This window comes from Oryctolagus cuniculus, chromosome 7 (assembly GCF_964237555.1).
Source record: "Oryctolagus cuniculus chromosome 7, mOryCun1.1, whole genome shotgun sequence".
NCBI lineage: Eukaryota > Metazoa > Chordata > Mammalia > Lagomorpha > Leporidae > Oryctolagus > Oryctolagus cuniculus.
In genome coordinates this window covers 76,835,302-76,862,094 of record NC_091438.1, presented here as the reverse complement: position 1 = coordinate 76,862,094, position 26,793 = coordinate 76,835,302, and the positions used below count along the sequence as shown (strand labels likewise).

The following is a 26,793-nucleotide window of genomic DNA, read 5'->3' as shown; positions in this document are numbered from 1 at the left end:
TGTCCTGTGACCAGCTGAGGTCACAGCTCAGTCCTGGCTAGGAAAGTCATTGTGGACTGGGCTCTGTTCTGGGCCTTTCAGGGGGGTGAGGATGTTTTGGCCCTTGGGCTCCTTGAGAAGGAGACTTATGTGCAAGTGAACTACTGGGGCATGCTCTTGGGAACAACACCTGAAAGGAAGACAGAGAAGGTGTCCCAGACAGTTAAGCAGTGTTCTAGGGACCTCAGCCGATCCACAGAGACCTCTGGAGCCAAGCTGGTCCCTCAGAGATGTCCTTCATGGTGAGAGGGACAAGACCATCGTGCCTCTGCGCTGTCCAGTCTAGGGTGTAGCTGTCCTTGGGGGATAAAATTTTGGGGCGGGCAGCTCCCTTACATGGAGGGCACTTCCTAGAGGAGGACCCTCAGCAGCAGCACTCTACGAGTGTGAGGAGAATGGGTGCCTGGGTTCTGAAAGGAGACATGGGCAGCTCTGCCCCACATCCGTCCCTATCAGAGACCAGAGAAAGAGGAGCACAGCGCTGTGACCTCCAGGCCCTGACGCTCCAGGTCACACTGGTGTGACGTGTCAGAAGACAGGCCAAGGGAGGACAGGAGGTTTCCAGGCACCACACCAGTGGCTGGAAGAGAAGCAACATTGACGAGGAGCTGTAGAGCAGACCTGGCATGAGGAGGTGCCCTGGATGCTGTCTTGAGGATGGGACCCCAAGGACCTGCTGTAAGCTGGAAAGGAGAACCCAGACCAGGCAAAGAATATGTGTGAGAAACACCTCTCAGCAGGAGCTAGTTCTAGCCTCGTCCAAATCTAAGACACCTCCACTAGATTCCCAACGGTGACTGTAGTCTTACTCTGCTTTGGGCTTCCTCGCATGTGTCATTCTTCAAATATGGCAGGTTGGTGGGGAGTCCAAGAGGAGAATTTCTAAGAAACAGCCTTGGGAGCTGGGAAATGCTGAGCAAAGCCAGGGACAATGTCTTACCACCACCAAGTCCCACTTTGGCTCTCTGCCGTCTGTCTATCCCCTGGGCAACAGTGCCACATGTTTCTATCTTCCCATGTCATTTGGAAGGAAGGGTAGCGAGTGGTGGCTGAGGAGAGGCTGTTAGAGAATGGAATTGGAGACAAGTCCCACTCTGTCCACTGCCCACCCTTCTCAGAGTGCTCAGCTGCAGGCAGGTAAACTGAGGAAGATTCCAGCCGTGTGTGGTCCAGCCCAGGGCATTTGTAACTCCTACAGACCTCCTAGATCCCATTACTCCTCTCCCCAACACTGTTATGCAGAATTAACCATAATCCTAGTCCAGCATCATCCCCAAACTAGCTTCTCACACGGGCTGATGCAAGCCATAGCCTGCGGCACAGTTAGCCAGCCCCGAGCAATAGGGTTTAAAGTGTGACCAAGGGTGAAAGATTACCCCACTGCTCTGAAAAGGCCTTTGCCATCAACAAAGAACCATTATGATAACAGGATGGCGCCAAAAGCTAAGCACAGTATAGATAGAAAAGCTCTCTCTTCCACTACCCTTTATGAAAAAGCTCTCTTTTAACCCTCCCACGTTCAGCACGTTCCCCATGCGACACTGGCCAGGGGCAATGTGACTCCACCATCAGCTGGGCACCCAGGAGGGATGGGAACAAGTGCTGGGCCATGCCAGTGGTGACACGTGGATGTGTCACCAGAGAAGCAACAAAGGGAGACTGGACTGCCTCAGGACCCGCATGAGTAGTTTGTGGTTTTCTACATCCATTGTATTTTCTTCATTTTTCACTTCAGTTTCATCAATCAAACAGAGAAATAACCAACTGGCAAATATTTATTGAAAACCCACTCGGTGTCAAGCACCACACCAAACGATTCAGGAGAGGCAGGAAAATGCCTGTCCTCAAGTGATTTGGAGGGCGAAGATGAACACGCACAAGAAAGGGGAGACGATAATGCGAGACCGGCAGTCAAGAACGCACCAGCAAGCAGCACACGGTAGGTACCGCTGAGATCCACAGTTCAAACAGATCAGCGAGTGGGCCGGCAGACCAGGGGAGGCTTCCTGGAGGAAGGGGAATGTGAACTGGATGTGGAAGCAGGGATAGAATTTAGATAGATAGGAAAGAAGAGGGTGTTCCAGGTAGAGGGACCTGACACAGGGCCTGGCATACAGTAGGCCATACATAAATGTATGGTAAATGAATGAATACAGGTGGGCCACAACAATACAGATTTTTTTTTGGAGTTCCCAGACTGCTGAATCAGAGAGGTCAGCTAGGGGAGAAAGTGTGTGGGTGTGGGTGGGTGGAGGGGTTACAAAGGGAGATTAGAATCAGAGGAAGTCCTGAATTAGGTATCAAGGTATTTGACTTTGATCTTTTCTGATTCTCAGTGGGGCTCAACCTCCCTTGGGGCTGGCAGGAAGGAGGAGGGGAGGCAGGGCAGCAAGCAAGGCTGAGGAGGCACGGTGGGGATTAGGAGTAGGGGAGAGGAAGGCAGCTGACAATAGACCAAAGCACTGGTTGGAGGCTCAGCAATAATCCGGTTGATAAGGTGAGGAAGGTCTGACTTGGGACAACAGCCATGAGAAACGGGGTGGGTGTCTTCCATGCATGAAGCATCCTGGCAGGTGCTTTATTTACTCACTGCAGTGGAAATGGAAGGGAAGGGCTGGATTTGAGGCATTATGGAGACCATTGAGGAGGATCATATTTGAATGCTGTTGTAGTTGCATTAGGTTTAGTGGCAAACAATATAAACTCACTCAAATTAGCACTAGTAAAAAATGGAATGCATTAATTATGCAGCTGGGACACAGCTGGTGGCAAGAGCCTGTCCTCTAGAGAGAGCCCAGATGAGGGTGACAGGGATCATGGAGCCTCCAGTCTCTGGCTCACTCTATGAGATAGGGATTTCCATGTATTTCTGCTGACCGCAGTGTTGTGAGTCAACTCAGGCTCTTACCAAGCTGGACCCAGATGGCACAACGAGCCTAGAACTGCTCAGAGAGGAGGGTGACCACCACCCTGGGCTCCTGGGTGCTGAAGCTGCAACCTCGGCACTGAGATGAACACCTAACCCCTCAGTGGATGCCGTGCTGTCACCTGAGTCCTGCTGAATCCATCCACAGGCTGACCCTCTACCCACATCTGTCTTTGCCATGTAAGCAACAGCCTTGGAGACAGAGGCACACACAACCCGAGGGATTCCAGCCTTGCGGTCACTGTCTGCCCTTAGCCATCCCAGTTGGTTCAGCCGCAACAAAGCTCCAAGCTCAGGCCTACCAGGCAAGCGCTAATGCAGTCCTCTAATTCCCTTTCACCAGTAATGGAACATCGCCAGTCCCCTTCCCGTGGATCCAGCTGAATTGACAGAACTTCAGTGACACAGAGTTCAAGTTCTTGCCTTTCTTGCCTACATGTCTGTGCCCCAGTCCACTGGTGACATAGATAGCAGTCTCCCTGCCATCCCTCTTCTTCTCTGGTTGCTTAGTGATATGCTACCCAAGAAGCCACCTGTGGGTTCCATACTTGTGTGCAGGCTGCCAGGGCTCCCTCAAAAACAGCAGCAACCACACCCAGGGCGCAGGCGCCATGCAACTGGAGCAAGTACTGGGAGGCATGGTCTTCTCCACTGTGCCACACTTTATCCCCAAACCAGCAGTCCCCATGAAAACAACCCTGTAAGAATAACAATAAACAAACAAACAATAACAACAAAGAGGAAAACAGCCCTTTAAACTCTTTTGCCATAGGACTTAAAATAGCACAGGGAGCCAGCCTGAGGACAGGTAGATTTCATCCCCTTCCTCATCCTTCTGCTCCTTCTTCTGATGTGCAGGTTGATAACAAGAAACTGTTCCACCTCTCTTTCCAAAAAACAAAGCCATCAGCTCATGCTAAGAGACCCCTGGGAGGGTCACTGTCCTCAGCTCTGCTCTGTGTACCATCCACACACACAGCAGATGAAACCGCCACACAAGGCTTCTGACACAGCCAACAGCAGACTGGGGCCAGCGGTCCTGCACCATGCTGCCGAGAGCCTGCAAGCACCCAGCGGGAGTGGGAGTGGTCCCAGGGGAAAGACGTGTGCTGGCGGCGGCATCCAGGGGAGACTCTGGGCAGGACATGGGCAACTGAGGCCACAGATAGGCTGGCTGTGTTATGGACTTCTGTTCCTTGATTGAAATGGCACCCATCACCCCTTGTACAACATCACTGTCAGGAACTTGCAGGTACACTCACACCAATACGCTCTGAAACACCCTGTCTTCACTCCTTACACTCCCTCTCCCTCTTCTCTGCTGAGATGCCCCCTGAAGACCCAGCACGGGCCCTGCCTCATTTGCAAAGCCTCCATGATCACCTCCACCATTGTAGTCTTTCCTTGGTCTCCCCTTGTCCTGCATTACAGTCCACGACTTTCCTAGTCCTCTCTATCCCACCTCCATGCCCATCCCACTCCATCCTAGCTCAGCCTCCCACTGTCTCTGTCTCTTTACTGCTCCTTTCCTCTCTCCCTGCCTTCTTTCTTACCAGCTTCAATCCCTGCCCCATGCCACAGTGTTCATTCCAAAAGATAAATACAGCTGTGCCCCTTTCCTGTGTAAACTCTTCAATAATGGCTAACACTGCATGCCATGATCTAAGTGCTTTACACCTAAGACTTATTTAACCTATGAAGCAGGCATTGTAGGCTCAGGTGGGTTAAGTAACCTGCACCAGTCACACAACTAGTAAGTGACAGAGCCAGAATTTGCACTCAAGCCTCCTGGCTTCAGATTCCACGTTCAGGCAATGCATTTCAAGTCTCCTGCTTCTTACCTCTCACGGCTCTCCTCTGCAGGCAAGGCCCCTCCTTTTCGGGCTCTTGCCCACCTTTCTCTCTGGACTCATCCATTTTCACTCACGCACGTGCAATCCTGACTCCCTAGTGCTGTGCTCCTAACTGGTTAACCATGGGCTCTCTGGAAAATAAAGGCTGGATGCTCAACATTTGCCAGTCTCTCCTGGCTGCCTTGAAGCTGTGAACATGACATGATGCAGCCCATGCTTGCCTCACTGCCAGGAGACGGAATTCTCAGTGGCGCTGGGCCTGCTATCCTGCTCCTCTCTCCTCGGTGCTCAAGGGCACTCACCCCTGCCTCTCATCCTGGCTTTTACAGCTGCTCTCAGTCCTCCAGGTTGTAGAACTAGTCAGAGTCCTTCTTCTCTTCAATTTTTGTTTCTAGCTCTCCTGGGAGCTCTGACTATACCCCCCATTCAGCATCTCTGTGGCCTAAGTGAAAGAGGTCCCTTTCAGGCTGGGTCACAGGTGTTCTTTAGCCATGTTTAACCCAAATTCTCATCCATAGTCCACAGGAAGGTGTCCACCCACCCATAGCACACCTGTGGGCCTGTACCTCCCAGTCAAGAAGATACTCACTCTCATTTTAAAAGAGATTTAGTTAGTTAGTTGAAGGACAGAGTGACAAAGAGAAGGAGGAAGAGACAGAGAAAGAGATAGGGAGAGCAAGCTTCCAACTGTCGGTTCATTCCTGAAATGCCCACAATGGCTGGGGCTGAGCCAGGCCAGAGCCAGGAGGCAGGAACTTGATATGAGTGGCAGGGACTCAAGGACTTGAATGACTGTCAAGCAGTCTCTTACTGTTATGCCGGGAAGCCCTCATGATCGGGTTGTCCCCCACGTCAGAGGACAGAGAAACTCCCTGACACCGGGCTTGGGCTGGAATGGACATCCTGGTGACTATTGCTAGCACCAGCAGCTAGTGCCTGGGCACAGTTTAGTAGCCAGGACCTGGTAGCTCCTCCCAATTCCTAATGAAAGAACAGGTTGTTTACCCAAGGCAAGTGCTTACTCTGCCTTCGGGAATCCCTAGTGCAATGTGCAATAACCACTCTCCCTGGGTGTGACTGGAAAGTGACACTTACTTGTTAACTGAATATCCAATTTGGTGTCACCACACAAGCCATCTACACCATGAAGGAATGGCTAGTTTCCACAATGCACGTTAATACTTCTTACTGAGACCACAACTCACCTCTGGTCATGGTCATTCTGAATGTCATGGTACCTGGGGGGCTATCTCTGTTATCATCAGTCATCATCTTTTCCCTCTTAAACCACTCTGTTGAGGTTTGACTGATAGGTAGAAAGTCTAACCTATTTAATGTAAACAACCCCATGAGTTTGAAGATATACCCCCATGAAAACATCACCACCATCCATGGCCATTATTACTGTTATCTTTATTTTGTGTACGTGGTAAGAACACTTAACATTAGATCTACCTTCTTAGAAAGTGGTGAGTGGGGGCTGGTGTTGTGGCTCAGTGGGTTAAGCTGCCAGTTGTGAGACCAGCATCCTATATCATAGTGCAGGGTGCAGGTTTGAGTCCTGGCTTCTCTGCTTTCTACCTTTTTAATTATTAGCTCCTTGCTAATGCACCTAGGAAGGTAGTGGTAGATGGCCCAAGTGCTTGGGTCCCTGCCACCAACAAGGGAGACCCAATGTTCTAGGCTCCTAGCTTTGGCCCAGCCCAGCCCAGGCCTTTGTGGCCATTTGGGAAGTGAACCAGCAAGTGGAAGATTGTTTTCTCTCTGTCCTTCTCTCTGTTACTCTGTATTCCAAATAAATAAATATTTAAATCTTTTTAAAGAGAGAGAGAGAGGAAGTGTTGAGTGGACAATACAGTGTTGTTAGCCGTAGACACTAAGTGAAATAGTGGATGTCTAGAACTCATCTGAAACTTTATACTCTTTGGCTATCAGCTCCCCACTTACCCAGGCCCTTAGCAACCAACATCCTTCTCTCTGCATCTATGCTTTGACCACTTAACATCTTAAAAAGCAATGCCAGTTCAGAGAGAAGACTAGAGCACAATGATAGTTACTACAGGGAGGTTCCATCTTCACAACTGAGCCATCAGGCAGCAGACTAATCTAAAACCATGTGAGCCAGCAAGTTAAAGTACTTTGGAGAAGTAAAGGTTTGGGACAGTGTATTAGTGAACACTAAATGTGTGTGTGTGTGTGTGTGTGTGCACGCATGCGCGTATAGGAGTGGGGGTCACCACCCTGGGCAGCCTCAGAGATGGCGCTGACAATGACTATGCTGCCAATGCCCTCCCTCCAGGCCGAGAGGTAAGAGTACCCAGAAGGGGGCAGCTGGGACTCTCTGAGGGTGCACATGCCCAGAGGAATCTTTGTGACAGCAGGAATTTGGGGCTCCCCTGCCACCTGATCTACAGCTCTCTGTCCGGAGCCAATGCTGGCTGCCTGCCCACACTTGGCTCCAGATTCTGCATCCTTTTTGCAGGCTCCTTCAGATTATTTAGTTGACCACAGGGTCGCCTCCATTTTGATAGTATCAGCCCTAATCTTGCCATGATAAACCAATTGTGCTGGATCTTTTTAAGTCTATCAGTTGGAGATTTCTAAGGAATTTAGTTCAGATTTGATTGACTGGGGCCAACTCACTAAGCTCCCAAGAAATGGAATGTGTTTTAAGTTTCAAGACTTTGAAACAAAGACACTTAGACAAAGATGGCCTAGATTAAAAAAAAAAAATCCATGGTACAACAAAGGCTGTTTTGTAGAGACTATTAGAAACAAAAAGTTTCGTACAGAATTTATATAGCCACAAGGTTAGGGAGGGAGGCAGGTTACTTATTCTAGATGGCCTTTAACCAGCCAGCATGTTACTGCTTTTGAAGCAGTCAACTGATTTTGAATCTGGTACAAGACTATCAAGATCCACCTTAAACCCAAGTCACTCAAAATAGTGGCTACTCAGGCTGCTGGAGACTGGGCAGAAACAGGATCAGGCTGAGAGAAAGCTGCTGCTGTGTAAGAATTTACACTTTTTGGATTTTAAACCATATGAATGTATCACATCTTTAAAACATTAAATGAAAAAAATCCACATAAAGTTTTTTTAATCTACTTTGCTATTTTAAAAAATAAATATAACAGTCAATACAACATTTCAATCAGGCAGAGCTTCTGAAATTAGCCAGATGTTATCAGAATGTGCATTTCTAGGTCTGGAAAACATCATGCATCAAAGAGCTTTGAGCCCCCTCATTTGTGCTCTGCCTTGGTCTAGGCCTCATACAGCACAGGGTCATAGTGGGGCTGGTGCCCTTCAGGCTTGATGGAGGTGTACTTGGTGTGGGACTAGGGAGTGAGTAAGCAGCTGTACTATTGGAGTCCACAGTCACGGCAGTGACCAGTGGCCCTATTTGCAGAAAGCAGCTCTGCTGGAGAAGCTAAGTGTCATGGAGGGAGGACAACCAGGACCCTGCCCAAAAACCCAAGTGTGTGTGTGTGTGAGAGAGAGAGAGAGAGCACACAACAGCCACAAAAATGGATGTGCTCCCATATCAGAGTGCCGCAAATCCCAGCTGCTCTGTTTCTGATTCAGCTTCTTGTTAATGAGCCTGTGAAGGGAGTGGAAGATGGCCCACGAGCTTGGGCCCCTGCCACCCATGTGGGAGATCTGGATGGAGTTCCTGGCTTGCCCCAGCCCTTGCTGTTACAGCCATTTGAGGAGTAAACCAGCAGATGTAATCTTCCTCCCCCACTCCCTCCCTTTCAAGTAATTAAATAAATACAAGCAGGTATGCAGGTAGAAGGAAAAAGACAGGGGACTCCATTGCAAAAGATGAGACAGGTGAAGAGAGAAAATTGTACGCTGGTGAGTTTGAGTTGAAAGTGGGGGTGGAAACCTGCACAATCCACGTGGGCAAATCAGAGAGGCACTGGCTGCTCAGAGCTGAGTTGCAAAGCCGTCTGTGGGAGAATTCTGGGAACAGCATCATCACCCAGCCAGTCAAAGAGGGGGATGTGTGGAGCTTTGGTAAGACAGGAAAGTTAAAACCAGAGCCCAGAGTGTGATGTGGTTGCCCAGAGAGAGAGAGAATGCCTAAATAAAGTAAGAAGGAACTGTGTAGAGGACACAAGTTGAATTAAAGAGAGCAATTATGAGAGATTTGATTTCAGCCCTGTAGTCATTGAGGGGCCCCTGTGTGGAGGTAGAGATGGGGCAGCCTGGCCGGAAGAAAGGCTGGAAGGGATACTCCTGGCCCCTCGTTATGTGAGGCTAGGGTGTCTGGCACTCTCTAGTACAGGTACGGCCCGTAGGGGAGACAGAGGTGCCCCTCCAGCCATGAAATCCCTCCTCTGGTCGCCAGCAGACACTGATTCTGCAAAAGGTTGCTCAAGGGGACTGAACAGTCACAGATGAAAGCAGTCCCTTTTAGCTCAAAGGCCATCTCTCCCACCCTGCTCAAGGATGGCAGGCTGCAAGACCTGACATCCGAGGATTGCCACACAGGTCTCCAGGGGCCTTTGAACGATGGCTGGAGAAGGCCCGGCAGCATCCAGGGTTCTGTGGGGTAAGGTCAGAGCACACACTTCCAAGACAAGCAAAGGGAGCCAGCTCTATAATTTGCTTCCCCGGGGGAGGAGACAGAATGAACAGCAGACCATATAACTTCCCGAACAGCACAGCTGGCAAGCACACCCACACCGTTAGGCTGCAACTCCCCGAACTAATTAAAAGGCAGAGCAATGAGAATGTCTGCATTGCTGCATAAGTATCTCTTGGGGAAAATATATTTATGGTATTGCAAACCCAGGGCTCCCTCTTTACTTCCAAGAGCCAAGTCGGACACAAGTGATTACAGTTTAGGACTAAAGATGTGTGTAGGGATGTGTGAGTGTGTGGGGGACTCATGGGTGGATGGATAAGAACTCAGGCAGAGAGAATCACCCTGCAGTGGAAACAGTCCAAGCAGGCTGCAGATTCCCCTTGAGGACAGAACAATAGGCAAAGTGCTCAATCGCACCCAGGGACAATTAGTATGGCCAGTAGGAGGGGAAAAACAAAAATAAAAACAAACACCACCCTCCAACCTACAAAAGGGGCATTTAGCGTTTCAGTGCTTAGGAAGGTTTATTGAGTTTAACCCATACAGGAGCCAGATGAACAGGCCAAATCCTTATCAAGAGAGGTTTTTTTTTTCTGCTTTGTGAACCTATGAAAAGGAGAACTCTTTTGAATTCTCTCCTTGTAAACACACTGTCAGGTTGGGAGAATCCCCCTGCTGTAGGAAGCCTGGCACACTTTCCTGTGTACGCTGGGAGGTCCCAGAGGGAGCCCCATGGGCACGCTGCACTCCGGAGTCCTGCCCACCTTCTGGGCCACTGAGAGAGGTATTTGATGAGGGTGTTGGAGTGCAGCTGAGCTACAGGATGCCAGATAAAACCCCGACACTAAGAAAGCTGAAAAGGCAGCCTCACCCCTTCCCCAGGGAGGGTCCTGTTGGAGACTGGATGAATGCTGTCCTGGACAGTGAAGGATTGCACTGTTCAGCCTTATGAGAAAGAAAGGAGAAAGGCCCTTGAGCAAGACACTGAGGGAGGGAGGGTTCAACAACCCCTTGGCCCAGACTCCACTGGAAATCGATCCCAAGTCCTCGGCCATGAAGCTTCTAAGTTGACAGGCGCTGCATTTGGTGGTTAAGTCAACGCTTGGGATGCACTCATCCAGATCCCTTATCAAAGTGCCTGGTTCAAATCCCAGCTCCTACAATCCAAATCTAGCTTCCTGTTGAAGTACATCCTAGGAGGTAGCAGGCGATGGCTCAAATACTTGGGTCCCTGCCATCCATGTGGGAGACCCAGATGGAGTTCTGGGCTCCTGGCTTTGCCCTGGAACAGCCCTGGCTATTTTGGGTATTTAGGGAGTGAAACAGTAAATGAAAGGTCTCCTCTCTCTGTCTGCCTCATATCTCTCCCTCCCATCTCCACCCCTCCTGCCTTTCTAATGAAAATAAATAAAAATTAAAGAAAGAAAGAGTTTATGTTTAAACAGCATGAGCACCCTTTGAGGCATCTAATGCAGGAGCTGTGGCCTTGACAGGAGAGAGCAATTGCAGGGACAGCAGTAGAGAATGGCTCTGATCCTGATCCTGACCTAGGAAAACTTGGATGGTTGCTAAAAAAGATAGTGTGAGGCCCCTGAGACTCTGCAGGTGGAAGCTACATTGTGCCTTCAAGGTCTTGGGGTTCCATTGGCTCTTCTAGGAAGAAACTCAGAGTCAACAATATTTTTTGCTGCTACTATGTTGTCCCTTGTAATGGTGTTCTCCAGCCAGGTGTCAGGAGAAGGAGGCATCGCATATATGGGGTGGCCTTTAACCTTGCTGCATCCATGTGTATCTATGGGGGTAGGATTTACCCATCCCCAGAGATAAAGAAATGGATGACTCAAAAGGTTATCAACAATTCATCCACAACCCAATTGGTGGCAGGACTTTCCACAGTGAGGGCGTTATGGAGGAGAGAGCAAGGACATGGGGCTGTGGGGTGCAGCCCTCTCCCCACCCCGTTTTCTAGGGTGTTAACCAGATCTTAGTAACAAATTTTGTTTCAGGACCACAGACAGCAGCATAGGAGCACCAGTGGGGAGCGTAGAACCCCATTTAGTTCTGCACCAGTACAGTTCTCTCTATACGCTCCCACCAGCCCAGGTCCGGGACGGAAGCTCTGAGGAACTTGCAGGCTGTGCAGAGAGCAGTCTGGGAACTTCTGCGCTCAGGGACACCTTTAGCACTGGGAGGAGAAATCAATTCCCTCTGTTTCCCAGTCCAGACTTCATCCAGTATTGATGATACCAGCTAATGTTTATTAAGCACTTACTATTCCTGTGTACTGTGCTCTCATTTTAGCCTTACAACAAGCTTAGGAGTAGGGGTTGGTGTTATGGCATAGTGGGTTAAGCTGGGATGAATCGATGCCCATATGGGATGCCAGCACTACAGGTGGCAGCTTTATTGGCTATGCCACAGTGCCAACCCCTCAATGCAACAATTAAATGGATCACACATCATGAGTAGATTTGGAACAGGTAAAATATCCTGGTGCAGCTAAGGAATAGAAGTCAGAAATGAGAATGCCTGTTCAGTTTTCTAAATTTTCTAGTTGTGGCCTAGATAAAAGAATCACAGACTTAGGGGCTGGCATTGTGGCACATCAATGCCAGCATCCCATACAAACACCAGTCCCAGCTCTTCAACTTCTGACCCAGCTCCCTACAAGTGCCTGGGAAAGCAGTGGAAGATGGTCCAAGTGTTTGGGCCCTTGCCACCCACAAAGGAGACCCAGATGGAGTTCTAGGCTCCTGGGTTCAGGCTGGCCCAGCCCTGGTCATTGTGGTCATTCGAGAAGTGAACAAGTGGACAGGAGATACCTCCCTCTCTCTTTCTCTCTCTGTCACTCTGCCTTTCAAATAAATAAATAAATCTTAAAAGAAAAAAAAAGATGGGGCCAGAGCTATAGCACAGCAGGTTAAGTTGCTGTCCACAGCGCTGGTATCCTATATAAGCACTTGTTTGAGTCTCAGCTGCTCCACTTCTGATCAAGTTCCCTGTTAATGCACCTGGGAAAGCAACGGAAGATGGCCCAAATACTCGGGCTCCTGAACCTCTATGGGAGACCCAGAAGAAGTTCCTGGCTCCTGGCTTTGGATTTGCCTAGCCCTGGCCATTATGACCATTTGGGAAATGAACCATCAGATGGAAGATCTCTCTCTCTAGCTCACCTCTCTCTGTAGCTGTGCTTTTCAAATAAATAAATCTTTAAAAGAAAAGAATAAAGAAAAAAGAAAGAGAGAGAGAGAGTGACAGGCTTTTAGAGCTGTCAGGGACAGATAATCATAGCCATGTTCTACAGGAACTTAAACATTATCTAGGGGAACTCTTCACTCAACACAAGCACCCCTCCATCCACATCCCTGAGATGATGCTGGGAATTTTTGGGCCAGAGAACTCTTCGGGTTGCTGGGAGGCCTTCCCTTCTGCACAGAGTACAGTTCCTCCACTGATGTACACAAACAGAACACTCCACAGCGCTCTCCAACACTGCTGCTTCTGGTGCACACTGCCCGTCTCCTGCCAGCTGAGGTTTACTCCTGCCTGCTGCTGAGGCTACAGCAATCCGTGTCCCACCTCCTCACAGCAGCCCAGGCAGGAAGGTGAGTTATTACACTTCTCCTAATGCTCTCTCTTCCAGGCCACACTGTCCCAGCATCTCTAGCGTTTGTCCTTCAACTTTATTTCCATAGCCCTCACCACCCTTCTCACTTCTTCCCCAGGTATTTATGGAGTGCCTACCGGGAAGCAGCAGATGCAAGAACACACAGAAATGCCACCAACTCCACCTTGAGGCCCTTGTTGCTTGGGATTGGGGCAGGGTGGGGCAGCCTCAAGCAGTTGCAATGCAGTGTGGAAAATGCCATGAGAGGAGCAAGCTGAGTGGCTCTTAAAGCCCACAGGGCAGAGAAAGAACCACTTCTGGGAACTGCCAGTGGCCTGGAACTGTCAGAGTCAGGGCTGTGGGTCGATGGAGGACAAGTGATAGGCTGGGGAGGTCAGCAGGGATGGGCAATGGGGAAAAATTCAAGGCTTTTACCCAGACAGCAACACAATCAAATGTGCATTTTTAGAAAAATCTGAATGCAAGTTGGAGACAGAATTAGAGGCAGATATCAAGACTGGAAGCAGGAGATATCACGGCCAGACCAGGGGAGAGCAAAGCAGAACTTGAACTTCCCCTACCCCAGAAGCCGAGCTGCTGTCAGTGCCAGTGATGGCGAGCTTCACAGGCAGCCACAGTTCACTCTTGCTTCCCGTCCAGCTCAGGGCCAACCGGACTTTCTGCAGGAATAGTCTTGTTAGTGCCTTCCCAGCACTCGTCCCTGCAGCCAAGTAATTTAAATTCAAGTCTGTTCATTCCAGCCCCTCCTCTGAGGTCACTGAGATCTCTGTGGTGTTGATCCAGCCCTTTTGTGCTTACTTGAGAGGAAATGCGGAAAGTTTGACTGAAGGGCATGTGTTGGTCATCAGTGGTGGAACCGATACCCAGCCCAGGTTTTTGTTTCCTAAACACCCTGGTCTTCTGCCTCTCCAGGAAACTGATCTGTTTAGAGGAGCTGGAATCAAAGATTGCCTAAAAGATTGACAATCTAGGCGGAAGAACTGGTTTTAGCTTATAGACCCCAGAGGCGGGGAGGGAAGATCCTTTAACCATTTCTAATATTTCCTCCTGTTGAATAAAAGGATCGCTGAATTTGAATCGAAAATCCACGGGGATGGTGTTACAGGCACCTGAAGGTCACAGTTGTTCAAATCCAATGTGAGGCACCTGACAGCATCAGGAGGCTTGAAAACGTTTCATGGGTGAAAAATGCAACGTGCAAGCTAATGAATGCCTAACAAAAGTCTCTCTATGGAGCTGAGCTAGTTCAGAGTGTAAAAGCTGTGCAGAGCGCCCAGAGAGAAGATGGGGGACACCCAGGCAGGGGTAGGGGTCGAGCACCAACAGGAAGCTTTGCTGCAGAATCAGGATCTTTCTCTGCTGGGACCTAATCCACTACGTCTCTGGTTAGAACATCATAGAATTTCACTCCATGGCCTCGTGAAACCTGGTGGCCTTCACTGAAATCTCTGGCCAGCTTTCGCCATGGTCCTGGAAATCAGCCATGAACTGTGTCTCCAGCCCGGTCCCAGCTTGACCGGCATCTGCTAGGTCAGCCCAGTCCCCCACGCAGCGCTCTCACTGCCATTATCTCTTTCCTCCTGGTTCTCTTGATGTTGATATGGGTGTGTGTGTTTGAACAGGACAGCTTTTTCTTCCTAACCAGGCTCTCTTGCACCTCCTCTGTTGGACTCATAGGATTGCCCACATCTCAGACCCCCCGGCCTGTCACCTTATTCCTCACTTAATCCATGTCTCAAGTTCCCCTAGTGCAAACTGTTTCAGCAGCCTCTATGGTTAAGCCAAATGCCGTCATCAAAACACCAGCATTGTCAGATGAGCAAGAGCTTTATCAGTCCCTTCAAAATAAGCATAGCCTTGTCTTCTAGAAACTGCTGCTTGGCCCAGTTTCACACAGGGTGTTAACAGCAATAAACAGCAACTCCAAAATATACTCTTCAGGCAGACACCATGTAAATAAGCCGCTACCCACTTTTCAAACAGATACATAAACATTTTACAAAAGAGGATAAACACACAAAATTCAGTGCATTTTGCTCTGAGTCTTGAAAGTTTCTGTCCACACAGGAAAGAAGCCCCCAGAGGCTGGATAGAGACAGATGGCTGAGTCCCAGGTCCTCTTCCTGCCGTAGGACATCCCTTCTTGCTAGGAGATAGCTTGAATTAAAGCCATACTTTTATTTTTTATTTTTATTTTTTAAGATTTATTTATTTACTTGAAAATCAGAGTTACAAAGAGAAAGGAGAGGCAGAGACAGAGAGGGAGGTCTTCCATCCACTGGTTCACTCCCCAATTGGCTGCAACAGCCGGAGCTGTGCCAATCTGAAACTAGGAGCCAGGAGCTTCTTCCAGATCTCCCATGCAGGTGCAGGGGTCCAAAGACTTGGGCCATCTTCCACTGCTTTCCCAGGCCATAGCAGAGAGCTGGATTGGAAGAAGAGCAGCCGGGACTTGAACCGGTGCCCATATGGGATTCCGGCACTGCAGGCGATGGCTTTACCCGCTACGCCACAGCAACAGCCCACAAAGCCATTCTTTTATAAAAGGTCCTTTTATATAGCTCTCTATCTGCTTTCTTATCCATCTTTTTTTTTCTTTTTAAGATTGATTTACTTATTTATTTGAAAAGCAGAGTTACAGAGAGGCAGAGACAGAGAGAGTGAGAGAGAAAGGTCTTCCATCCACTGATTCACTCCCCAGATGGCCACAATGGCTGAGCTGGGCCAATCTGAAGCCAGGAGCTTCTGCCAGGTCTCTCATGTCGGGGCAGGGGCCCAAGAATTTGGGCTATCTTCTACTGTTTTCCCAGGCCACAGCAGAGAGCTGGATCAGAAGAGAAGCAGCCGGGACTAGAACCGGTGCCCATATGGCATGCCGGCACTGCAGGCGGCAGCTTTATCCACTATACCACAGCACTGGCCCCCTCTCACCCATCTTTGGTGACACCTGAAAAGCCTGGTTGGAGTGAAATGTATTTGTATGCATCCCATGCTCTCTAATCACCTCTCTTCTTTGCCAGGAAATCCCCAAATCTGGCAGAGATATCTCATGTAAAGCCCCACAGAGCAAGAGAGAAAAGCCAGGCTGACACGGAGGACTTCCAGAGGATTAAGCACACACCATACTGTTATTAATATTTTTTAAAGAATAAACTTAAATGAAAGCTTACTCTGGTTACCCACTTTGGGAGAAGACACTAAGCCCTCCGAGGCATTGCTGTAAATTAGCACTTCGCAAACACTGCCAATGGAGCAATTGCTATAACCAGGTAACAGCCCTCAGCCCCCAGAAACTTCCACAGCCCGTGAACTTACCAAAAGACGATGGGAGGGTGAGTGTCGCGGTAGCACTCCTGGCTGGGGTGTCCCACCAGGGGCAGTCAGGCGCACCACTGGCCTTCCAGCCAGAGCGGCTGTCTGCTTTCAGCTCTGCTGCTCACTACTTCCTTCTGGGCACCCAGCCCCTCCCTGCCCAGCGCTTGCTTGTGGCTGGTGGGTCACAGGGTGATGCTGGCAGGTCAAGGGGGTTTGCTGTGTGATGGTGCCACAGGGCACTTCCTGTCCACCGCTGGAAGAATGAAGGAGGAGTTTCCTTAGAAAATGCAGATTGGAAAACAAAGCAAAACAAAACAACCTGTTCTATGCGCATGAGGTGGAAGATGGCCTGAGTCCTTGGGCCCCTGCACCCATGTGGGAGACCTGGCAGAAGCTCCTGGCTCCTGACTTCAAATCAGCACAGCTCCGGCCATTGGGGGCCATCTGGGGAGTAAACCAGTGGATAGAAGACCGCTCTCTTTCTGCCTCTGCTCTCTGTAATTCTGCTTTTCAAATAAATAAATCTTGAAAAAAAATCCTTTCATCTTCTCTATTTCCTGTAAATTGGTAGGTAAATCTAGGCTTGGTCTTATTTGGGTCTAATTCTTTGGCTACAATACTTCACAGGTGCTGTCTTGTATTTCTGTCAGGAAATATAAGAACATAATATCCTGTGTCACCCTAGCTGACCTTGAGGTGTAGTACGGGTTGAACTAAGTCCCCTGAAAAAGATATGTTGAACTCCATCAGTCCCACCCGCTGGGCCTGTGAATGTGACCTTATTCGGAAATAGGTGGGCCCTAATCCAGTCCTAAGAAGCTCAGGAGAGACTAGCTGCTAGCAAGGTGGGTGGGTTTCTTGGTGGAGAAGTGTTGGGTGGCTGGGCACTGTCCAATTCCATCCAGTTAGCACAAGAGCACAGGGCACAACAGCCATTGCTTCCTGAGTGCCTACAGTGCGGTAGGCACTTGGCTGAGTGTTTACGCCTTCTCCTCAGGGCTACCCTAGACTCTGAGATCACAGCAAGGAAACTGACCTTGGGAGGGACATTCAGGATGCCCAGGATCACTCAGCTAGGAAGTGCTGTTGGAGCTGGAATTCCAGCCTGGTTTTGTCTCCCTACTTTCCAGCCTGATTTTGCCCTACTTCCACCCCCTAGTCCCACCTCGTACTGGGTCTCCAGTCACCTGGCAGTTGGTACTTCTGGTTCCTCCAACAGGACCCACTTCCCAAGCCCCAAGGACTTTCCTTACTGTATGTTCCCCCCCCAGTCCTTCTTTGCTCAGTGAAATCCCACTCCTCCCCCAGCCTAACACCTAGCTGTCCCTTCTTCAGGCTTCCTGAAGGTAGTGCCCCCTGCCGTTGTCCTTATCATACCAGCATACAATCACAGGCTTGTCAATGTCCCCACAAGTTGGAGGTTCTTGGAGAAGGGGTGTCTGACTACCTAGTTATCGAAAATCTCAAGTCTTGGTAGGAAGCTCTGCAGGGCCGTGCTTTTCAGACTCTCATTCCAGGTTCTGCCACTTGGCCAACACTGAAAAAGCAGTTAAGAAGAAAGGGCAAGATGGGGTTGAGGGGAGGCGGGATGCAGGCAAGCAGCTGAGTCTCAGCAGTCAGAACTGCATGTACAAGACATCGAGAGACTCCGCAGTGTGGAGTTTCAGCGAACTCACTTTGACTTAGCAGGCATGGTGAAGAGAGAGGACCCAGAGGCCGAGTAAACAGAAGCATCTGAACAACAACTTTTGGTTGAGATGAACTCCCTGAGGGCCATCTGTACGTCCAGAGGCACCTATGCCTTTGCTAACCAATCAGCCGGGAATCGAATGGGCATCCACATGGGATGCTGGTGTCACAGACGGCACCTTAACCCCTAGGCCACAACACCAGCCCCAAAGGTCATTTTTAAAAGGAGAGGATGAACAAAGTGTCAGAGGAGCTGGGACAATGGGAGGACTATGCCCTCTGGGTCCCCACAGGTGTGGGACAATGAGCAGCCTCCCCTGGAGAAGGTGACAAAGGAAGATGGCATTCATTTGTTCTCAAGTATTTATTGAGTTCTGCTCTAGGCCAGTACTGGGAATTAGGGTAGAGAACAAAGGGAAGTTCTGGACTTCATGGAGCTGAGATTCTGGTGGGAATGATGATCAATAACTAATAAACAACTACAGAGCGAGCAAGGAAGACATGGTGGGATGATGAAAGAAAAGGCAGAAGAGGGCAGTGTGAGGAGGAGGCTGGTCGAGAGGACCTGGAGGAAGAAAGTGAGCCGCACAGACACCTAGAGGAAGGGTGGCATTAGTCACCAGAAACCTAAAAATTTTTTTTTAGATTTTATTTACTTATTTGAGAGACAGAGCCACGGGGGAGACAGAGAAAGGTCTTCCATGCACTGGTTCACTCCCCAGATGGTCACGACAGCCAGAGATGGGCCAATCTGAACTAGGAGCCAGGAGCATCTGGGTCTCCCACATGGGTGCCGGGTCCCAAGCACTTGGGCCATCCTCCACTGCTTTCCCAGGTGCATTAGCAGAGAGCTGGATCCAAAGAGGAACAGCTGGGACATGAGCCAGAACCCATATGGGATGCCAATGCTGCAGGTGGAGGCTTAGCCTACTGTGCCAGAGCACCAGCACCCTTCAGTGCTTTGAAGTAACTGCTTAGTATGTAAGTTGTCTAGGCAAGGGGCCCAAACTTACCAATGCGTGCACTCCTGGGCAGCATTCTGCTAAAACATTCTACGTGAAGGAAATGGCTTGTGGCAGCTGCAATATCTACTTGCAGCCCTTAAAGTGCCATCAGGCTTCTCACGTTCCCCTCCTCCCCTTCCTCCTCTGCACTGAGCAGTCTTACCCCGGCATTTCATTCACAACTTGGGGCCAGCTAATCCTAGACGACTCAGGTGGCTGCTGCCTTGGTCTCCGCTGCAGGGTAAACCCCTGAGACACGTCTCCTCACTGGCAATCCTGCAGTGCGTGTCACCCGGTCCTTTCCACTGACCTCCCCCCGTACTCCTGCATGTCCCTCCCCCATCCCCAGCATGTCCCTCATCCCCTGAAAGGAAAAGGATTCTGCAGGCCTCACACTGTACCCCTTGCTCCTTCCCAGGGCTCCTCTGCCATTTTCCTTTATCACCTTCTCCAGGGGAGGCTGCTAACTGTCCCACACCTGTGGGGACCCAGAGGGCCCCACTGTCCTAGCTCCCCTGATACTTTATTCAGCCCCTTCTTTTAAAAATGACTTTTGGGGGCTTTCGCTGTTGTGTAACAGGTTAAGCTGCCACCTGCAACACAGGCATGCCATTGGGCAATAGTTCAAGTCCTGGCTGCTTCACTTCCCATCCAGCTCCCTGCTAATGACCTGGGAAAGCAGCAGAACATGCCCCCAAATATGTGGGCCCCTACACCCATGTGGGAGACCTGGATGAAGCTCCCGGTTCCTGGCTTTGGCCTGGCCTGGCCTGGCTCTGGCCATTACAGGACATTTGGGGAGTGAACCAGTGGATGAAAGACCTCTCTCTGCCTCTGCCTGCCCCTCTCTATAACTCTGCTTTTCAAAAAAAAAAAATATATATATATATATTTTAAAAACACTGATAACTATAAAAATTACCTTTTTTTCGCTGATGCTATGACTTAGGGGGTAAGCTGCTGTCTGTGATACCGGCATCCCATATGGATACCCATTTGATTCCCAGCTGCTCTACTTCCAATCCAGCTCCCTGCTTATGGTTTGGGAAAGCAGCAGAACATGCCCCAAGGATTTGGGCCCCTGCACCCATCTGGGAGACTTGGATGAAGCTCCTGGCTCCTGGCTTCTGCCTAGCTCAGCCCTGGCCATTGCTGCCATTTGGGAAGTGAAAAAAGATTCTTTCTCCCTACAACTTTGTCTTTCAAACAAACAAATAAATCTTTAAGTAAATAAATAAAAATGACTTTTGATTCTCATGCCACATTTTCCTCTTTTTCCTCTGCTTTCCCCCTTCAGTGACCCTCACCAAATCCTGGGTCTCCCATGATAATTACTGAGCACGTGGCTCCTAGTGTTCTTTCTACCAACCCTGACCATCACCTTGGGGAATGTCAGCATCTGGCTAATGATTCTCCCAAAGCCCTGGCCTTCCAATTCCTTGGCTTCAAACTCAATGACCTTCATCTCTGTCTACTCCAGTCACTCAAAACAATGTAGTGGCCCAAAGCTCAAGCACAGACATTGGAAAAGAAAATTGCAGCAGTGAACAGAAAGCAAAGAGGAGACACAAACAAGGTGGAGGAGCCAGGATTTTCTCTACAGACAGGGTTGGGAAACTCAGAGTTCCTGTGGGTAGGTTTAATATGCTTTGTGTGATTTCAGTTTGTTTAAAACTTACTTGGTCTGATCAGAAATTAGGGCATTCTGGTTAATAAATCATTTTGTTTAGGGGTGGGCATTTAAACCGGCAGTTAAAATGCTGTTTGGGATGCCTACATCTCATGTTGGAGTGCCTGGGTTCAAGTCTTGACTCTGCTTCTAACTCCAACTTCCTGCTAATGCACACTCTGGGAGGTAGCAGGTAATGATTTAAATCTCCCCATAAGAGGCCCAGATTTGAGTTCTGAATTCCTGGCCTTTGGGGAGTAAACCAGAAGATGGTAAAGATCTTTATCTGTCTCTGTTTCTCTCTGTGTCTCTCTGCTTTTCAAATAAAGTGAAAATAAATAAAAATTGAAAAAGAAAACCAAACAACCATAACAAACATTACTACATATACAAAGAACACAACACATCCAAATTTCATTGAATACCATTTAAGCATTATCTGTTGAATGATACCATCCCTTGCATTTTCAGAGCGCTTTTCTCTTGTCTCATTTCATTCTAATCTCAAAACAGACTTGTCCTGATTCTACAGTATCTCAGCCTCACTGTTGAGAAATCTAGACATCAGTGCACTGTCTGGCCTGACAGGAGTACCCTGAGACCCTACGGGAGGCCAGCAGGAGGAGAAATGTGGCCAGCACACACACAGCATCTCCGAGTGGAAGAGACAACCAGTTCTACAAGGTCCACATGACAAAAGTAGTTGCCCCTGTTGGATCTAAGCCAGGAGCTAGCAAATCTTCTTAAAGAGGCAGAAAGACAATACTAAAGAAGTGAGTATGACTACGTTTCAATAAAACTCTACTGATAGGCATTGAGATTTGAATTTCAGATCATTTCAGATATTATGAAATGTCACTCTTCTGATTGTTTTCAACCATTTACTAATGTAAAAAACACTCCTGGCTTATAGCCAAACAGCTAGGGAACCGGATTTGACCCAAAGGCCAAAGTTTGCCAACTCCTGGTCTGTGCCAACACACCCATAAGGGAACTTGGGAGCTGGCATTCTATTCACAGACAAATACTGACGACACAGCTGCCATTTGAATATGGACTCTGGCTACAGACTGCATTATCATTTATTATTCAACCTTCATACAGCCATGCTGTAGCGGATTATTTCATCTTCACCAGCCGCAATTTATAGACGGGGGATGCAGGATCTGGACGCATAACCTGCCTGGGATCTCACAACCAGTGGCTACATGGCTACAGTGAGCCCGTGCTGACTCTCCACCACACGCACACATTTCTGGGTCTTTCACGCTGCCTCTGCACCCTCCTATCTCTTCCTGCTGTTTGACTGTTTGGACTGTTACATCCACCTTCTCTGTGTTCTTTTCAAGATGTAGCTTCTTTTTTTTCTTTTTTAAAGATTTGTTTTATTTATTTGAAAGGCAGAGTTAGAGAGAGAGAGAGAGAGAGAGAGAGAGAGATCTTGCATCCACTGCTTCATTCCCCAAATGGCCACAACAGTTGGTTGGGGCCGGGCCAGGCCGAAGCCAGCAGCCATCCGCTGCTTTCCCAGGTGTACAGGCAGGGAGCCGGGACTCAAACTGGTGCCCATGTAGGATTGCAGGTGTCACAGGCAATGGCCCTACCCACTATAGCACAATGCTGGCCCGAAGATTTATCTTCTTCTTGGCCTGGCAGTTTTTCAGGCAAGGCACTGGACACTTATCTCTTCAACTTTATCCAAATATTTGGGATTGGGTCATGGAGGCTTTAGCCAGGAGAAGGTGCCTTTCTTGGGGCAGATAGGAGTTGTTGGAATCAAAAGGTGAGTTTCCCCCACAGCCCTTGCAAAATGCCAAGCATCAAAACTAGTGAAACCAAGATCATTGTGAAGTCTAAAGGGTGGGAGGAGCATCCAGAAGGGAGGAGATTCCAAAAGTCAGGACAGGGCCTGTGCTGTGAACAATGGGTTAAAGCCATAGTCTGCAGCGCCGGTATCCCCTATGGGTGCTGGTTTGAGTCCTGGATGCTTCTCTTCATATCCAGCTCTCTGCTATGGCCTGGGAAAGCAGTGGAAGATGGCCCAAGTCCTTGGGCCCCTGCACCCATGTGGGTGACCTGAAAGAAGCTCCTGGCTCCTGGCTTTTGGATTGGTGCAGCTCTGGCCATTGCAGCCATTTGGGGAGTAAACCAGCAGAATGGAAGACTTTCTTTCTTTCTCTCTCTCTCTCTCTCTCTCTTCTGTAACTCTGTCTTTCAAATTAATAAAATGATTCTTTTAAAAAAAACACACACACACAAAAGTCAGGACACAGGCACAGTTGGAATTGACGGAAAGGGAAGCAAGTTAAATCTCACTGGTTTCCCTGGATGGGTCAGAGAGCTCTGAGGCTTTCCTTTAATTGTGGATGGCTTTTAGGGGCACTGAGCAGGTGGGCATGACTTGAGGGTACACAGAGCAGATAGGCTCATCTTGGGGTTCCTTTCTTGTGCACAACAATGTTCCTAGGCACCACTTGCATCTTCAACTCCACCTTATTTTTTAATTTATTTACTTATTTGAGAGTTGGAGTTACAGACTGAGAGAGGAAGAGACAGAAAAAAGGATCTCTCATCCTCTGGTTCACTCCCCAAATGGCTGCAATTGGCTGGGGCTGATCGGAAGCCAGGAGCCAGGAGTTTCTCTCAGCTCTCCCATGCAGGTGCAGAGACCCAAGCACTTGGGCCATCTTCCACTGCTTTCCCAGGCCATAGCAGAGAGCTGGATCTGAAAAGGAGCAGCTGGGACACAAATTGGTGCCCATATGGGATGCTGACAATGCAAGTGGAGGCTTAGCCTACTACGCCATAGCACTGGCTCCCACCTCATTCTTTTTTTTTTTTTCTTCCCCACATCATTCTTGATATCAACCCTAAAGGAGAATACAGAATAAGCCATCCAAGTTATATAGAAAATTGGAACTCACTCCAGGCAAGGCTGTGTCAAGGGGATGCTTTCAGCAGTACTGACACTGAGTCAGGCACTGTGATTACAGAGACGAGTTTGTCTTGAGGCCAGTCCCCATTCAGCCGTCCTGGGTAGAGGGGGCTGCAGAAGTCATGAGATGAATACAATCCCAGCAGAGCAAATGGAGGACATCATGAAACCAAGTCTGAAGCCCTGGATAAACAACCATGTAAATAATTACAAGGAAATATTTCACAGTTCTGGAGCCAGTGCTGTTGCACAGCAGGTTAAACTCCAGCCTGCAGCACCAACATCCTGTCTGGGCACAGGTTCAAATCCCAGCTGCTCCAACTTCCAATCCAGCTCCCTGCTAATGTGCCTGGGAAATCAGCAGAGGATGGCCCAAGTCCTCAGGCTCCTGCACTAATGTGGTAGACCTGGAAGAAGCTCCTGGCTCCTGGCTTTGGATTGGCTCAGCTCTGGCTGTTGTGGCCATTTGTCTCTGTAACTCTTTCAAATCAATGAAATAAATGTTTAAAAATAAATACTACACAGTCCTGATTATAGTGTCTCCCCTGCCAGGTAAGTATATGACACAGTTCTAAAAATGAATTCACTTCTCCCAACAATGAATGACTCAGAAATGGTGAGGGAACAGATTTGTAGAAGAATGTGTTCAGTATGAATGTCTCTATAAAGTTTATTGCATACAAAATTAAGTAGATGTTATCTAGAGGTACATACACAGGGGGTGTGGTCAATTGTGATGCCCTAAAATGGTGGCAACAATACTTCTGGTCTAATCTCTCTTGAAGAACCTTACCACTCTCCCAGGGCACTGGAGTCAGTATCCCTCCCTTGACTCCAGGTGGGACTTCGTGACTGCTCCAACTAACAGAGAGTATGGGACATTATGAGGTCTCTAAGTTCACCCCCACGAAAGGTGAAACAACTTCTGCTTGGTTTGTTCTCTTAGAATGCTCATCCCTGGAACTCACCCATCCTATGGTCAGGAATCCCAGGTTATATGCAGGGGCCCATGTGGGAAAAAATCAGGTCCCCAGTGCCTCAATTCAGCAGCAACTGGTGCCATCGAGAGTGTCACTGTGGAAGGTGAGTGCTGCACTGACGATTTTTCCCTACAGAACTCTGACCAAACCACAGATCTGTGAGAAGAAGAAAAAAGACTGCCTTTGTTTTACATGCTGAGTTTTTTCTTTTTTTCCAAACACTTATTTATTTATTTGAAAGGTAGTGTTAAAGAGAAGGAGAGACAGAGAAAGAGAGATCTATCCTCTGGTTCAATCCCCAAATGGATGCAATGACTTGGGTTGGGCCAGGCCAAAGCCAGGAGCCTGAAAATCCATCTCAGTCTCCCACATGGATGCAGGGTCCCAAAGACTTGGGCCACCCTCTGCTACTTTCTCAGGCCCATTAACAGGAGCTGTATCAGAAGTGGAGCATCTGGGACTTGAACTGGTTCTCCTATGGGATTCTGGCAGTTTAATGATGCCAGCTCTTACACCCTAAGTTTTGAAGTGGTACAAAAACAGAGATCCAGAATACACGGTACAAACCCCACTGAGCAGCAAGACAATAATAAAGTTTAAGATCATGGTTACTAATTAAGGGATGGGGAATAGGGTCACATGGGGAACTGCTGCTATGGAACATTCTAGACTGGTGGTAGCATCTGCTCTGACAGTTAAGAGGTATGAAGCCACAAACCTTTCCCACTTCTAAGTAGCAGCTGTGCTGAGGGTGGGCAGCTCTTTCAGCATTGAAGAGCTGAAGAGAAACCCAAGCCCCAGAGGGAAGACAGCGTTCTGATGAGACAGAGCTGCTCTGTCAGGCCCAACCTGCCTGCCGCCCTTTCCGTGCAGGCCCGCGCTTCTCTGAAGGGCTAGAGGAAGACCGGCAGTAAACGTTCTCCCTAGGCAATGCTCTTTGGGTTGTTTAATCAACACTTACAGTTATCTGTTGACATTTTGGAAACAAAACCAAAAACTCTTGAAAGGACAAAGTGAGCTTTGTGCCTCTGAGCCGTTAGGGATATTCAGAACTGGTTGGGAACAGTGGAGAGAACACTGGGCACTTATCTCCCAGAGACAAGGTCTTTGTGTGCAGGCTTGGCTCTCTGTGAGACCATGGTGCTGGGAAACTTGGACGCTGATGCTCCCTGTAGGAGCTTCCCTACTCCTGTTGAAAATTTCAATTTATGTGGAGCGAGCATGGATCAAGCAGTGAAGATGACAAATTTGAAGCATTAAGGAAAACTGTGCTCCATCCTGGGGATTCCCAAAAGGGCCAGCCTGGGAGAGCTCGCGTTGGAATTGAGCAGTTGGATCATTCCAGAAGCTGGGATCACATCATTCATTTCTGTTCCTCAAATCATTGAAGGGCTGAAGGTGTCCTTCAGACAAGAAATAAGAGACTCGATGGTCTTCCCTAAAGACAGAGCAGATTGAAAGAGAAAGAATTGGGGCCAGCGCTGTGGTTCGGTGGGTTAAGCTGTGACTTGACACCGGCATCCCGTATCAGAGTGCCACTTTGAGTCCTGGCAACTCTGTACTTCCAATCCAGCTTCCTGCTAATGTGCCCAGGAGTCAGCGGATGATTGCTCAAGTTCTTGAGTTCTATCACCCATGTGAGAGATCCAGATGGAGTTCTGGGCTCCTGGCTTCAGCCTGACCTAGCCCTGGCTGTTGTGGGCATTTGGGGAGTGAACCAGACGGAAGATCTCTCTTTCTCTCTCTCTCCCCTTCCCTCTCTCTCTGTTTCTCTCTCCCCCCACCCCCACCCCTGTCACTCTGCCTTTCAAGTAAAATAAATAAATATTATTTTTTTTAAATGGATAGAACTGGTATCTGGCATAGGCTGGGAAGTGAAAGAGTAGAAGAGGGAGAGAGAAGGGGGAGAATGCCAACTTGTTACTGTACAAAGTGTGAAGTAAAGAAACACCTCCTACAGTTAATAGAACAGGAAATGGGAGCTGAACTGTGTTCTTTGAAGTAGGAGACCAGCGGAAGGCCTGAGGACAGTGGCCTGACTATATTTAGAAGACTGAGGGGAGGAGGCAGGAGTGGGACAGAAGTGAGCTGACTCCTCTGCCATCATAGGAAGCCAATAAAAGCACTGAAGTTGTTAAGTTAATAAACAGATCTTAT

General features: G+C 48.8%; 1 protein-coding gene across 5 annotated transcripts in view; it reads right to left on the bottom strand.

The window, feature by feature from the left end:
- BCAR3 (BCAR3 adaptor protein, NSP family member) overlaps positions 1 to 26,793 on the bottom strand; it is a 282,166-nt gene that overhangs the window by 215,616 nt on the left and 39,757 nt on the right. For 4 of the 5 annotated variants that reach the window (XM_051857484.2, XM_051857483.2, XM_070078018.1 and 1 more), the window contains one exon: positions 16,360 to 16,612. The gene's annotated coding sequence lies outside the window, so the exon portion shown is untranslated. Of the gene's footprint in view, positions 1 to 16,359; positions 16,613 to 24,624; positions 24,793 to 26,793 lie in introns of all 5 variants that reach the window. The other variant, XM_070078017.1, reaches the window with a different exon arrangement.